Source organism: Acartia tonsa, chromosome 1 (genome assembly GCF_053477335.1).
Source record: "Acartia tonsa isolate MP-2025a chromosome 1, ASM5347733v1, whole genome shotgun sequence".
Lineage (NCBI taxonomy): Eukaryota > Metazoa > Arthropoda > Copepoda > Calanoida > Acartiidae > Acartia > Acartia tonsa.
The window spans coordinates 33971621-33989368 of NC_137260.1; positions in this window are offsets into that span (position 1 = coordinate 33971621).

The window sequence follows — 17748 nt, forward strand, 5'->3', positions numbered from 1 at the left end:
AAGGGCGAATATAGTTTCAATATGATATGAGCTTATATGAAAGGTGCCATTACATACTTTTAAAATATCTATGTTAAATTTAAAAATCAAAAAAATCCTTAAGTAGATTTTGCAGTTTTTGCTTTTACTTCAACATATGATAAATGAGAAAGTCAACAAAATCGTTTATTTTACCCCTTTACAAGACTTTTTTTGACTAGTTTTCTTAAGTTTAATTGATTATTACATTGGCATGCATCTTAATTGATAATTAAAGTGTTTATTTTTTTTATATTATATACTATTTTATTGATTTTTTAAAAAGCATAAAATAATTTGCGTCAATTTGCGTCCGGAGTAATTACTAGGGTAAATAATACGTTTTAAAGTTTTTTTTTCTGTATAAAGATCAATGATTAATTCTTGATAATATAATTACCCTAGTACGCATTTTTCAACACACACACACAAATGCACCGATGGCCAGATTTTCTCCAGAAAAAAATATAAGAAAAAAAACACTATTCACCTATTATTTTTGTCCTCTTTAAATTAATTATAACAATTACCATATAATTTTCATACTTACATGAAATAAAATTTCTCCTGTAAAGGTTTTTTTTAAAAATAAAATTCATATACTTTACACTTTGTTGGGGAATATTGTCAAGGAAGAAACAATCCACAATACAAAAAAAATAGATTGATAACTGGTTTCCACTTTTATTACGACTATCATTTAACGAAAGCTTTTTAATTCAACCTTAAACCGAAGCCTTGTGTGATGCTAGGGTGTTTGGAGTTCTTAGGGAACCACACTTATTACATAAATTTATCCTGAGAATGTTCAGGTTTTAAGCTATAACAGACTTATACATTTGGATATGTCAATATCTTAAAGTTACTTAATTGCACGGTTTTTTTGAGCCCATATTATATTCAACCTATATTCGCCCTTTAAGCATCTGCAGCCCTTATTTTTCAATGAATTATAAAAAAATGCATATGTCCTTGTTCTCCATAGTATTCCACATAAGTAGATATAAAAATATTTTTTTTACCTCCATTAACACCGGAGATTTTTAGAGCTAAAGTTTTGAAAAAGTGAGTGAGAAAAAGAATTTTTTTTTGTTTCTCTTATTTTTTGGATGGTTATATTATGTTTTTCTGGCAACTGAATAATGAGACACAAAGAAAAACAAGTTAACTAATTATTTCTTTTTTATTCCACCAAAAAATATAAATTTTTAATGGCAAAAAATACTACTGAATGAATTGATTATTTGCAAATTTTAGGTTATTTATTAACCCTTATTTGAGAAAAGGATTAATTATGACAGTTGCTCCGCCTACTTTTCTGACATCTCAATAATTTAATAGGGGGTTAATTAAGCTTTTTAGACAAAAAAATAATTATGTTTTAATTTTATTTTCTTCATAACTTTTTTGTTATTAACCCTTACAGATCGGGCCCCAATTCCCACCTTAATAGATCGGGGGGGGGGTCATATTGACCCCCCCCTCTATCTCGGCTTCTGTTACAGATAAAGACGTAAAATTTTTTTCTGGTGGTTCATGTGTATTTTTAGAGAAAATTACTTTTTCTAGTCATAGCAGTCAGGCCGCTCCTTAGCCGCTTTTTAGCGGCCAGCCGCTAAATTTTAAAACAGCTGTAGAGCGGCCAATTTTGCAGCTAGGATGACAAAATTTTAGGACGAACTTTTATTTTTCATAACAAAAAAAATACTTTTTCTGATCATCGCCGAAAAACGGCAAATAACGGAAACCGCCATTTTCGGCGGTTACGGCGGTAAAACGGCGGTTGGCGGCACCAATTAATATTTTTATCTGTTTACTGTTGCTCAAGGATTTACCAAAAAAAATTTTAGGTCTCTAGCTGTAATAGAAGCCACGATATTCATGATATATGTCTGTAGTAAAAGCCGGACAAAAATCGGTCATAAAGTCGGTCAGGTGCGGTCAAACGGTCATAACACCACTTTTCTCATAAGGTCAGTATTCACCAAAAAAAAATTAGGTTTCTACCTTATACACAAAAGTCATAATGTAGAAATTAAGATTTATTTAGAATTTTTTTTTAATTTTTGTGCTACCCAACCGACTTTGACCGGACACCACGACCGACACAGACCAGATATCCTAATAAAATCAACTCTTGCCGACGTATAATTACTAAACTTAAAAAGTCATGAAGTCACAACTCTCTATCTCACCTACAAAAAAAATGACATTGAAAAAACTAGAGGGGGGGGTCAATATGACCCCCCCCCGATCTGTAAGGGTTAAAGTTAGGATTGTGAAACAAAAACAATTTTCCTGCTATATCCATAAAGATTTATTTGGTTTTTTAATCTTAAAAAATTTTGCCTAATAAGTAAGTTTTTCAAAATATCATTAAACTAAAAAGACTCAAAAAATATGTGTAAAAAAATGCTTTTTACTCAAAAACTAAATTTTTTATTTCATTTTTGTATAAAGTTTCTGCTAGTAACAAAAATAAAAGGATTTCTACCTTAATTTTGCTAAAAAAGTCGTTTCATGTAAAAAGTTACTTTTTCCTCCGTCACTTTTTCAAAACTTTAGCTCTTAAAATCTCCGGTGTTAATGGAGGTAAAAAAAATATTTTTATATTTACTTATGTGGAATACTATGGAGAACAAGGACATATGCATTTTTTTATAATTCGTTGAGAAATAAGGGCTGCAGATGCTTAAAAATACTTTTTTGAGGGTCATGCTGTATTAAGAATATAAGTTACAAAAGAAATAGTTTCATGAATATCTATACTAAATCCTAATAGTTACTTACCATTTAGCAGAGTAATTCATTAATAATAATAATCAATTAATGTGTCTGAGTGAAAAATGCGCCCGCCCAATCAAATTAAAATATAACTGCAAAAAAGTATTATGTAGTTAAAATATTTTTATCTTTCTCTCTAGTTAAACAATCTGTTCTCAGCTGTGTTTAACTTAAGTATACAAATTTTAGAGAAGCTTTGATGGTCATGGATAGGTTCAAGTTGTAACTAAGTCAATTTTTATAACATGCTCTGGGCAATAATTACGTAATAATTCTTAGGATATAAGAAGTGAATAAAGAATGCATTTATGAAAGATAAAGTTAGAATCAATAATCACATGATAACTAACATGATTCATGTCGATTAAATCTCCAATTACCTTCCTTTTTTTCGAACCAAATTAACAGTTCAGAACATTCATTCTCAAATAGTTACAACAAGTGGTTTCCTAATGTATCAAACATTATGGATTACAGTAGAATTTTTGTGATAATAAGAGGGTTCTAAAGAGATAGTTGCAAGAAGTTGCATGAAGAATATTAAAGGAGTTCATGTACCATTGATTCATTTTTATGTGGTTGTTTAGAATGCACCTAATCTAGTTAAAATTTAATCCACCAAATCTATTATTTTGATATTCTTTTGATTAATATTTATGCCGAATAAAAATTTTTTTAAATCTTTCTTAAACAATTATAATAAAATCATATTTATGGAACTATCCCCTTAGCTTAAAGCATCGAGCAAACAGCAATAAAAGATAAAATTTATTGAAACAAATCATATGTAGAGCAATGTTCACAAAAAAAAAGGAACAAGAAAATGGATATTTCTATCACATTCTAGTTATTACTAGTTTAGAATAAAAAAAGAATGAAACATAAAAAATCTTTCCCTAATTTAAAATTTTTGTGTCTCCTTTGCTTCATTTTTGTTTTCAAATTGAAATTAACAATAAGTCATTAACATTTCAAAATTTAAAGTACATATAATAATATAATATTGTTTAGTAATATTATTTTCAAAAGATTAGTTTGTTGACTTTCATTATTATAGTATATTTTTTAAATGATATGATTCATATTATATTTTGACACTATTAAGTTATGCCTCTATTCCTGTAAAGAAATAATAAGATAGAGAAGGAGAGAAAAAAAGAGAAAACACCCTTTTACTAAAGCCATTACTTCGGCTATAAACATTTTTGTTTATTGCTCTCAAGCAAAATATACAATAGACTCAAACACTTTAGGGAATAGATAGATATATAATAAATTGATAAATTAATATATGTTAGTGTATAGATGAATAATGGATTACCAAAAAAACTGAGCAATAGATATTTTTGGTAAATTGATTTTTCTTTAAGACTGGTGGTTTTGTCCTTAACTTACTGTAGCTTTGCTTCTTATGAATGTAATAGACGGAGGAATAAATATTAGAGAATAAAGTTTTTTTTTGTAAAAAATCAACATGCAAGATGTTATAAGAACCAAAAAACTTGCTTTTTTATTACAGTTTTAAATAGTATGTACTTAAAAATACAAAATAATCTATTTCTTACGTAAAAAGCTACCATACATATCTAAAAAGCCACCATGTAAATAGAGTTTTGTATATCATGGTTAGAGATGAAATGTTTTTGCTATGTTTTGTTATTTAAAAGTGTTCTATAAAAATCTGTAAACTTTCATATATTACACGTAATTGGGCGAATCGTGATTTTTTCGGCTCCTATATAAGGTTGACGGCTAAAACTTTTTGTGAACCTTCCCGTTCCCTTTAATATGGAGCACAATTCAGTATAAAACATACATGGCGGTCTTATGGGGAAATATGTGAAAAATATGAACTAATTAGCTAAAAACCTGTCTAAAAAATAAGATATCATAAGCTTGGCTGTTTTGTGCTTACACTGGCATTAAGAGAGATTTTGTTAGTAAGAAGTTTGATGTAATTATATTTCTCACTAGGTCATTCTTATCTATCTATCTATTCAATACAGATTACATTCAAATTTTATAGGACAGCTACTTTTCAACTAGGTTGTTTATCTATGTCTTTTTCTCTCTTTCTATGTTTGATAGCCTTATGATTTTTTCCCTGTAGATTTATATAAAAAGGAACAATTTTAAACTTCATGGTAAGGTGAAGTTTAAATTGTCAGGTACATGATAATTCTCATTTCTCATTTCCCTCTGAATATAAGTTTTTTTTGTACCAAATGAGTTTAAGATATACAAAGCGAATAAAAAATATTTACTTTTTTTAGTGGGGGAAGGGTGAGAGGGTGTTAGTGGTGTGTGACTTGCAAATGTAGCTGTCACGCGTATTGTAATTGTATTTTTCTCCCAGTGGGATATTCACACGATCTATAGGTTTTGGGTTGGTGTTTATTTACTTCTAGCTAACAAAAGGTCAGAACCTGTCAATTTCTTATGCTAGCCTATAAGTTATGGTTTCCTTAGTTTTACACAATCCTTTATACCTAAGTAAGGCCAAGGAAACCCTAACTCTTGGACTAGCCTACACCATTTTATAACATTTTCCCAAGGTATTAGGAAAAATGCGCAAAGATTTTTTGAATTAACAATATTTTATATTGTTCATAAGGATTTGTTGTTTAGATTTTCTGTACAGTTTCCATTTAACACTAATGTACGTGTGACCCCACCTCGTTATAGAGTAGCATCACTTATATAGCATTAGCAAGATAAAAAAAATCTAAGTTTTAGCTGAATTGCAAGCACATTGGTTTGTTTTTGCACCTTTTTCAATGAAGATCAGTTTTAAAGAAATTATGATATTCTAACATGAGACTTGTGTGTTTATCTCATAAGATCTCATAAACAGTTGTTCTGAAATCTGAATTCCGTATTTTGATAGTTTTTTTTTCTATGTAAGCTTAATATTGGTCCCGGGCAGGATGTAACCCTACAGAAAGGGTTAAATAATAATAAAGATATTTAAGAAGCTAATAAGCATAAAATATCTAGCTTAATTTCTGAGGTATTCTCATAAGTCGATTAATTTCAGAAAAAAAATCTGATAAAAAATATGCGACATATATTTTTAAAAACCCTAAAATAGGTTGTCATGATTTTAAGTTTTCTTGTTACTTTTGAATTAAGTATTAGACTCAATGTAGATACTGTTCATGATCAAGGGTTAGGTATTTTGAGAAGAAAAAAAAGATCCGTTTTTTATGTCATTCTTTACCATATACTTTATTTTATCCGAAAAAATGTACTCAATACCAATCCAATATCTATATTAATACCTATTAAAATTCATTTAGTATAGGCTTTAATTTTGTTTTAATATATATACTTATCCTAAAGTATACCTATTAAACTACATGAATATCCAAAAATGAAGTAGTTTTTGTCATTATATTGTCATGCTCTAGTAAAATTTGTAAGAAAGGAAAATAAAGTCATTTTATTATAAAAAGGAATTGAATATCATTTCTCGTATTCATTCGAATCCGGTGGACAAGAACCGGTTCTCATCCATACGAAAAAACTATGTCTAGCATCGTATTATATCCAGCTTTTCACGAATATAGAAATGTACAATCATAAGATTAAAACCAGTTTTTTAGCCGGTGCCTCCGGCACCTCGGGGCTAAAAAAACTGGTTTTAATCTCATAATTGTACTTTCTATATCCGCGGAAAGCCGTTTATAATACGATGCGAGAAATAACTATTAAAATATAATTTTAGACATTCAGCGTAAAATGTAACACGCCAAAAATCACGTGGTAGACAGACAAAGTAATTTATCAAATAATTTTTTGTCTGCGGGATTTTTTCCTTAGAGCCATGATTATCATAAAAATGTGTGCTTTTTTTCTGATTTACTAAACACTAAATAATTTTGTGATACATGTTGAACATGCGAAAAAATTTACCACAACCGCACAATTATTTGATTATGAGTACCCAAAGACGTCAAATAGTAAAAAAAATTTACAGCTTACCCGCAGCGGTTCCTAAGTTGTTCAGATAAGGTTTGCAGAGAAAATAACAATAAATTATTATAATTTAAGTTAGAAATGTTATTCTTTATTATAAAATTGAAACTTTACTTTTAGAGTAGCTTCGTAATAAATATCTGAAATGAATGCTATTGAATCAGTGTGTTAGTTTTTGTTTCTCACAAACAAGGTAAGAGAATAATTAGCTAAAATTTGCAATCGGTGGTCACATATCAATTTACAGATACTTAGTTATTCTATTAATTGATGGTGCATTGTATTGACAGAAATTTATAATGCATGAAATCGATAACATATATTAATAATGGTCATAAATGAAATATTTTTTGTTATAAAAATATTTTTTTGTTATTTGACTATTTGTTGTTTCCTCCTTTTACTGAAAAAATATTTATTCTACCAATAATAAATAATGATATAAACAGGCAAAGACGTCAAAGCTTTAATCCAAAAGGTTTTACTGTTGGTAAGGGCAACCCTTATTTGTTGGGGGATGGGGGAATTATTTAGGCAGATTTCGTGTTTCATTCTCCCCTCCCCCTAAAAAACTGCCCCCCCCCTCAAAAATAAAAGCTTTGGCGTCCAAAAAATCAAGTGGCTAGGATGGTTATATTATCAGTAAATCAAGAGTGTTAAAATTATTTGAATGATTAGAAAAACACTAGAAAACAAACCCACTGCACTGCATCTTAGGTACTCATAGGGATAAGGAAAAATATTAGGTGAAACTTAAAACGTAAGTCTTGGAATGGTTTTAGTCTTTATTGCTGTACCCTACTTACCCCTTTTGTGTTCTAATTTAAAGAGAGATGGCAGAAAAATGGCTTACAATCATCCTAGAATCTTTATACTGTTGCATAACCTAACCGGTTTAATATTAACTAGTTGATTGCACGGCTTACTTATGACTGTCCTGAATGTGTTAATTGCGACTGACTAGAACTTAAAATCTACCTATAGCAGGCAGACACGTTACAAATCATGCCAATAACGTTGGGTTTTTTTTAAATGTAAAACCAAAAAGCCCCAAATGTAAAAATGATATAACATGAAATATAGGAATACAATGACAAAATTCTAAGAACATTGACAACACATGTAACGTTAGTAAGTTATTAGACAAATGAATTCTAGATTTCTAAAGTTAAACAAAATATTTTATATAAAATATTGTCTTATCGTTCAAAATAAAGCAATATTTGGTAAAATAATGTTGTTTTGAAAAAAAATCATGTCCCCTTTAATTTCCTACATAGATTTTGTAAGAGAAAACTAGTACAAACTTGGATCTAAAAATACTCTATAGGAACATATTTACTCTGCTATCATTTTCTGTATTCTAACTGAGTTTTTAGAATTGAACAAAGGTACCTGGAATTTTCATCTAACACTCGGCAACATTGCTGGGAATAAAAGTATATTTTAATCTTCAATATACAAGTAATAGAGGAAACCACTAACAATCACTAGGCAATCAAGGCAATAAAAAGATGAGGATTTATAAATGAATTTATCATTTCTGTATTTAAATTTCATTCTTTTTAAGTTCGTAATATCAACTACTTTCTACAATACTAGCGGCTACTCTCCTCGAGATCTCTAGTGGCTTTTTAAATGAGGGTCTAGTTTTTCTGAGGGCGATTAGTGGAACCATCTCCAAGTTATACACCTTCCAAGGACCTTTAAGAAGCTTCACAGTTAAGGAGAACAAAAACGGTTAGCAATTCCCTTCCTTACACACTAGGGTGGGTCGATTTTGGACATTTTTTTTCTGATGCCAAAGCGGGGATTTGCATATGATTAGTATGAGTATAATACACCTCTGGATGATTTAAAATTTATCCTAAGTCTTAAAACCGCTGACGACCAGACATTCAATTGTATAGCTATTTGTAAATGGGAGTCAAATTTTTTTTGAATCAGAACTATGGCTTCATGGTGCTCCCAGGAAAGGCATTGAGGAGTAGAATCAGGAACTTTTGACCGTTTTAAAAAATCTCGTTCCTAGCCTGAGAAAATCTAAAAAAAACCTCTACAAATTAGACAATTCTCGATAAACCTTTAAAAATTGTATTTTTTTAGTGATTTCTATGGCTAGGAACGAGATATTTTGAAACGGACAAAAGTTCCTGATTCAGCTCCTCAAGGCCTTTCCAGGGAGCACCATGAAGCCATTGTTCTGATTCAAAAAAAATTTGAATGTCGTCTTTGCATATTAATAAGTAATGAAATATATTTTTTAGTGGTCGCGTTCTAAAACTCAATTTTTAAAAATTCTTTTTCGGTCAGAAATGTTTTAAGGTTAATTTTTTCTGTTGCATATCCCCTCTTTGTCTAATTCCGATATGAACCCGCCCTATTACACACAGACACACAGCAGTCAAAAAAACATTCTGGTACTTTTATATAAGAATAAGTATGATAATTTTTGCATTAGCAAATTATTTTCAACCCTAGCTATGGTTTCCTTTATTCCTGACTAACTGTTCTAGAAACATTCTGACATTTTGCCTGCTATCAACATAGAATAAGAGATTTTTATCATGGATAAAGGGATAGATACATGGAAGATATATCCAAATTAATCTTTGACTTGAGTGATCTTTTCTATCTTATTTTCTGGTCGTAAAAAAGAGTGATATAAATAACTGATCTTTTAAATCAAATGATGCAAGCAACAAAGCATTTAATTCATTGACAAAAATACTAAAATATTTGTCGTTTTCAAATTTTACCATGACCATATATCTGACAATTACTACATCAAAGTGTTAATGGTAAATAGGGAAAATGCAATAATATACAACATACATACAATAAGTACAACAAAAAAACTAAAATACAATGAAAATGCAGTGTACAATAATTATATTTTTCCTATCTACTTACATATATTTCCATAAAGTAGTCGCACAATAATAAACCTTCCGTACTAGTTTAATTGAATTAAGTGATTTTTGAAAAATACTTTGACTTGTACAAAAAAAATTCCTTTACTCCCAAATTTGAAGTAAAAAGAATAGGTATATATAATATATACATATATTAATTGTTCATTTTTCCTCTATTTTTTCACAATTTTTGCAGCTAAGCTTTTTTTACTGTAACCTATAATGTTTGTATATCCGCATGTCTTAAAAAGACATCCTTAGCCTCATTATGAAAAAAAAACTTATGCAATGTTTTGGTCTCTATCAAAAAGCATCGACTCTATAGCTCACACTGTACGTCTTAATCTATAATGTTATTGCTGGTTCTGTCCATACACAATATATATCTTATTTATACATTTTATTTCTTTGCTTCGCTGCGTATAAATATTATCACCTCTTAGACTTTTTAAATCAGAGATTAAGATAGCTAGTATTGTTAAAAGTGACTCAATGACATTTTACAAATAATGGCAGATAACTAAATAAAATCTAAAACTTGTAGTGTTGCTTCGCATCTAAATAAACATTCTATTATTGAAAAAGAAAAAATGAAAAGAAAAGAAAAAGTTTGACTTTATTTTTATTTTGTTGAAAAGGTTTCATAGAGAATGAAGTGAAGATGGAGTTTATAATCAAATTTAGAGAACCTTAGGCTTCTCATAAGTATTTGGAAAATAAAAGTATCAATTATATATCAATATTTTTACTATTTAGAAGATTCGTTACCAAAACCCTATAGAATAAATGTTGGTAAAAATTTAGGAATCATATATAAAGTAATTTATTAAAATGTCTATAACGTCGAAGGGGATATGAGGAGGAAGCCAACACCCCCCAGGACAATAAATGAAATATCACCTTTTCTCCTTCTTCTAAGCTTTATTCCCCCACCCCCTTATGCACGCCACGGATTCATATGTTATCTCATATACAAGATTAATAGGAGAGTTATTATCAACTTGACTTTATTAAAGCATTTAATTCTTAATTAAAAAATATTCCCTTAGTCTAAAACTGATCTCGTTTTAAGCCTATTAATAATTTGATTATTGAAACTTTGAAGAAAATCTATCAATACTCTTTTCTCTTATATTAGTTTCAATACCTATTGACATCACATTTTTATTATTGTACAGTATTGAAACATATTGTGATATTGTTATAAAGTTTAGGTTAGAAACTTAACATACCTTCTTGTAAATACTGATACTTTCTTTCATTTTCTTTCCCCTGTCTTTCTTGGTGTCCAAACCTAGCAACAAAAATATCTACTTTGTTTCAAAAAAGCCAAGGAAAGAAATTGATTTCCAATATAGTAATAATCCTATTATATAAAGTAGTAAGCGTTTTTTTGTCTGTCCCGAAGGATCTCGCTAACCGCTGAACCGATATTGTTCTCCTTTACAGTGAAGCTCCTTATATGTCATGGGAAGGTTTTAAAATATTTTTTGGGAGGGTGTCTTCACTCCCCTCCCCCAAAAAAATATTTTTTGTACTCTTTTGAAACTCAAATTTAAACTGGGACGAGGTCGACTTTTCCCCCTCCTACCTTAAGTGCCCCTAGAGACTTCTAGGGGCGTAGCCGCTAGTATATATATATATAGGTTGGTAGTTCTGTAGTAGCAAAACAAAAATTAAATATAATAAATGATAGAGAAATTCTAACATAAATCTTCAACTGAAATCATCTTTAACTAATTCCTCTTCTATTGGAATTGGTCTAAAATTTGTAATTCTGTATGGTTACACCTTCTTGACTTAATATATTGGTAAAATCTAATCAAGTCTAATATCATCTTTCGATAATAACACAGAAAGTTTAATAAAATGTATGATTTGTTCATTTTATGTTTTTAAGGGATATTTTATTGGTAATTTTGGAGGGGTTTTGAATAACACTGTTCTAGTCATATAGTCCTATTTCAATGATTATAATATGAAAGCTTTTCAATTCTTTTACTTTATAAAAGCCTGGAAATATGTAAATTAATTAGTATGTAAACCATACGCTTCTGTAAAGACACAATATAGACAGAAGGTTTCAAAATCAATTAATTCTAGAGTGTTAGTCAGAAGATAAAAACAGTTTCAAATATTCATCTTTATAGTTTTAAGTTTAAAATCACTAGGATAATTTTATAAGGCAGCAATTTTAAATCAACATAATGTATTGACTTTACTTACCTTCTAAGGGTTAAAAGGACTCAACATAGAGAAAGCTTTTCCAGTATGGCCTTAAAACCAATTAGTATCCGCTGGATTAGGACCGGTTTCCTGTCATACTGAAAAATCTTGTATAGCATAGAATTGCACAAAATTTTCCACGAATAATAAAGTATAAAACATAATATCAATACAAGTTTTGTTACCCCGGGACAAAACTGGTTTAAATCATATATATTTTTTTTTTAATATTCGAGGAAAGCTGCCTATAATACGATGTGATAAATATTTTTATTATAATAAATGAAAAAATATTTTAATTAAAATTTGTTTTACCGTTTAAAATTACTATAAAATGAAATAAAATAAAAATAAATTGTTATAAAAATTGCATTTCCATAAAATGAAATTGATAATTACTGCAGCAAAGCCCTTCAATACTTCAACAAGGATAAAAAAAAAACTTGCAGCATTAAGTCTAAATAATTCAGAGAGGATAAAAGATAAAGCAAAAAAAAAGATAAATGAATACGATATATTTCACTATTATTCACTTTGAATAAACTTTAGTATGTAGAGAAAAAGTAAAATAAGATTGTTAACAAAATATGAAATAAAAACTAATATAATAATTGAACTTAATTGAAAATGGCCAAAAATTCCCATATGATTTATAAAAAATCTAAAGTGAGCAACAATTTAAATGGGTATAAGTGAACAATGTAATAAAAGTACAAAATAAGTAAATCATTTATCTCACCACCAAAAAAAGAGATAATAAGTAAAATAAAAGGGTTGATATCTAACGTATACACTAAAATACTCTAATAGGCAGTGGGGGAAGCGGACACTTAAGAGATGCTATGTATTTAAAAACTATATCAGAGATGAAATAAAGTAGAGAAAAAAGATATATGTAATGAGTAAGGGAAACGAATCATTTTATTCATTAAAAAAATTGCATTTCCTTTGAACATATTATGTCGTCAGTGTGAAAATTAGCCTCTATAAATTTAGTTCGTGGTGTTTGATAACACCAACTAAAAACCATGCTTATGCAAATAGATAAGATTCGAGTTTTTGGAAATATTATATTTAACATACAATTGTCATGCAAAAATACATGTACATATCATTAAACATTAAATATTTGGAATCTCAATCTTTATATGAGTAAAAAAATGTTGCTAGGTCCTTAGGCAACTTGATGAGATTATCACATTTAATTCTAAACAAAAGTATTACATATATACAATTCAAATAAAATAAGAATAGTAAACTGCTATATAGTGCTAGTATGACAAAAAAAAGAAATTTGTGAGAATATATTAAGAACGATTAAAGACAAACAGATGAAATTTTTTGAAGATGAAGCGGGAGTGATACTGTCATATCCTAATAATAGAATGGATATACCGCAAAAAAAAACTGTACGAATGTGAAGGAACATCTTAGTTGGATGCCTTCAATAAAGTGTTAATGAAATTCCAGTCAACAATTTATTGCTAGATATTCACGGCCACAGATATTTTTTTTTGAAAATAGGATCAATTAGAAAATACCAAGATCGCTAACGACATTTCAAAACAACTAACAAGCTATCAGCTGGCCTCCCAACAAGACATTCCTCTAATCTAAAGTAGGTGAGGCACATTTGTCTACAGTATGTTGGCAAGGCATGGTAAGGCCTTGTTGAGAAGGACCAAATGGTGTGTGGTTGGGATAAATAATATTTGACATAATATCACTTAACATAATTAAAATAATTTCACATAAAGTTACACTTCCCATAAAAAAAATGCCATTCTTTTTGTAATGAAATCATTTGTCATAAAAGTACAAGTGACATAAAAATATTTGTGTGATTGCTTGTGGCCAAGAAATTTCGCGTACAAATAAAATATGTAATTTTTAGTTATGACACGGTCCTTGCAAAGATTAAAATCACCTACCATACACTAAGCGAACACGTTTAAAATTCCATAAAAAGATAATGAATTATATGAGTTTAATGTGCTTAAATTTGAATTATCATTGCTAAACTAAGTTCTATATAAGGTAATGAAAGTAATTAGAGTGATCAATATCTTACCATGAAATGAGTACAGTTCCTTTTCCTTTAAGTTTTAATGCATTTTTAGCAGCATCGATGCTACTCTATAAGTAGTCGTTTACGTCCGTTTTTCTGCTCTTTTGGCCTCCTGTTTTGCTAATTTTGAACTGAAATATTATCTTATCTCCTATGTCTTATACACATAATAGTGTTATGCTGTACAACTTTGAAACAAACTAAGTAATGAAGAGTTAATTAGAGCAAATTATATTTATCATATGTATTAGGATAATTTAGGTAAAATAAAGTAAAAGGATGCAAGTATTTATATATGTTAGATAGAATATCATAAACGGCTGGAACTTTAGTCCAAGGCTATAAGGTGTGGTGTGTGAATTCCCCCCACCCCCAACACCCTATTTTTTCTTCTAGAAACAAAAATAATTTTGGAGTGTAAAGTACAAACAGCCTTCTACAAAGTGAAGAAAGCTGAGAAAATTGAAACATACTTTGCGTAATATTCTTAAAAATAAGCTTTTCTAAAATTAGGGTCTGTACGTCCCAGTTAGGTCTTTCCGTTAATTTGGGCTTTTTGTAAATATCTTATTTATCTGATTTTCGGAATATTAATTACTAGTCCATACACAGAAAACTATATTTAAGCAATTTTGCAAGAAGTTTGTGTTCAATTTTGTTAATACCTATATATTTATATTACGCTTTTAGGGTTTGTCCCTCTTTTCTTCTGTTCTTCTGTTTTTATGGATAATGTCATTCTCGTTTACATTGTTACTGTATGTTATTAATATATTTTGTTAAATCAGGTAAAAGAATAAATGACTTAGTTCATGGTGTAATGCTTTAGCACAATAAGGAATAGTAAAGAAATCCGCCATATCTAATCATCTTGTTCCCCTTTTTTCATTTTCAGGGACATAGGATTTACTTCCAGCATTATCCTTATATGAAAGTAACAGGATGTCTATCTATGTATCTGTGTGTAACGGAACATCTCGCTAACCGCTGAATGGATATGGTTCTCCTTTACAAGGAAGGTTTATCAAATTTTTAGAAAAGGTTACCTTAACCCTCCCAAGAAAATTACCATATTTTCTTTTGTAACTTTGAATATGATGGGTAAACTTCTCCCCCAAACTCGCCACTCAACTCGAGTGCGCCTAGAGGCTTCTATGGGGGGGGGGGGAGGGGGTATAACTGCTATAAAGTAGATGTTTTTAACCAAATCTAATAATCTCCTTTTCCGTGGAGTGGCTCATTTTTGTCGCAAAAGTCAGCGTAGAGAATTAGATTATTAAAGATTGGATATATTCAGTCAAGTGAAGAATTAATCCAGTTCTACAACAATAATTATTTAGCTATTGCAATAAAGTTTACCCAAATAAATTCTGGAAATGTACTGTTATTGCTTATGTAAAGGTTAATACAGAAATATGTTCATCCTACATTGTAGACCAACCCATGTTTCTAAATTTCTGCTAAAAAGAATATATTGGCATTGGGTTTAGTGTCATTATTAGTAACATATATAGCTTTGAAACTAGGCCCTAACCTAACCTAACAGGTTGACATTCAAATAGCCCTTTGCTTTCATAAGGGTACAATAAGCTTGAATAGTGTTATATTTCTAGTTTAGGCTTAATTACTTAATCTTTGGATTATAACAAACTACAAAATTACTGTTATATATACACTGTATTATATTCACTGTTATATATAATTATCATTAGTAATATTGTATAAACACATGATATTATATGCGCCAGAGTATGTATGTCGGAGCCACAGTGGTATAATCTACGTATATTTTGTACATTTTAATCATTAAGACTTACAATATCATCTTAAAACCTTATGCATATACATATGTGTCATTGCATAACAGTAGTCTAACCTAAAAATATTCTTCCTTATAGATGATTTGAATTCGATTTTCACAGTTAAAAATGATAGAAAAGAAATATAAAAAATCCTTTTTTGTATGGTATGAAAAGAGAAAATAGGGGAAAAATATTCTAATATAAGGAAAAAAGAAAATTATATATGTCATCCTTTCTTTCATAATTTTTAGTAGTAAAGATACTCTCTAAATATAGTATGTTAGTTTGTACGACTGTATGTAGTAGTATAAAGCATACATTTTCTAAAACTACAGAAAGTGTCACATTTCAGTAATTTTGTTTCGACATCTAAAAAAATAAAATTGATTATTTTGTTTTTCATATGAAATTTTGTTAAATTGATGATTTAACATTTAATGTTTTCTCAGCTTCTAACAAAGATATATTGTGTGAAGATTACTAATTTTTTCTCCAATCTGCATGGGTGTACTTTAACTTTTATATGAATGTTGGATGTTATTTATGGATGTTGTCATCCTTGTTTCATACATAATATGACAAAACATAAGCGGGGGAAAAAGCAATCGAGAAGAAATTATAATTTCATTCTTAGGGGATTTTCTGTAAATCTGTTGCTAAATTTCTCACACAAGAAAGTTATCAAGTGTAAAATTAAAAATTTAGTCAAGCTTATCTTATTTGAGAAAAGTAAGTAATTCATTAAGTAATGTTTAACAAGTTGGTTCTTCGACATATGGGTGCAATTAAATTAGTGGGCTACATTATCTTGTGAAATAACTTACTTCAATGCCAAGACAGACGTACCTACATTTTTGCATTCTAATCAATTGATTTTGTTAAGATATACATTTAAATATATCATTACCGAGATCTTATAGAATAAGGCAATGAATAATAATTAGGTTGGCAATAGAAAATATTTTTGAGAGATCCATTTTAAAATTTTGTGTACCAGTATTACTTTCAGCCCAATTTACACTTCTAACCTTTCTGATGCCATTACAACACACTACAAAATCCAAGAATTGTATGCAATCTAAATCACCTAAAGTAGAGCTAAACAGATGCAGGCTCTTTCGCATCTACAACAGAATCAACAGCCGAAGCCGACACGAGATTTTCATACTTTTATTGACAATTAGCAACAGAACCGAATTTTAAATATGTAGCTACCAAGTCTTGATTTAAAGTTTGATATTGATTATTTGACACTTTCTCATTATCTTTCTTAAGTTCCAATAGTGGTGTCTATTTAAAACAACTAGTGTTACAACCTATATTAGTAAGAAGTGTGTGTGTGTGTGTCTTATAAAACATTGGGCAATTGGTTAATTAGTTTTTGTTTTGTGAGGTTTTAGACTATTTTGCTGAATTAAAAAGCATTTATCACATTTGCTATTTTGAAATAAAGATAATTTGCATTATTGCTTCTTCAAATGCTTGTATGAAGTAAATCTTTATGGTTTGAATATTAATACTAATAAAGTTGGGTCTAGAGTTATGAAAATTATAAGTGGTACACTTACAACAAGGATGATTATGCTTAAAATTAGCTGCATCTTTTTAGAGGAAATCAAGAAACAAAAATAACAAAAAGGGGAAAGTGAATAAAAACTTAAATTGAAATATTAAAATAAAAAGGTGTTTAGAAAAATAAAAAGAAAAGAGCGGTTTCCCTCAAAGGGCCTAGTCGAGCACAGAATATTCTGAGAGAAGATAAGAGAGAGGAGTTCGTGTGTATTTTACAAAAAGACGAATAGTACACTTGATACTAAATTATGTATTATATAGTTTAATAATAACTGAATCTTAATTAGACACAATATATGGTTGTGATACTCTTGCTAAATAAGTTTATAGGAATCTTCAATTCTCTTTCATATGAGGTGTGAAAATGTAATCTATTTAAATAGAA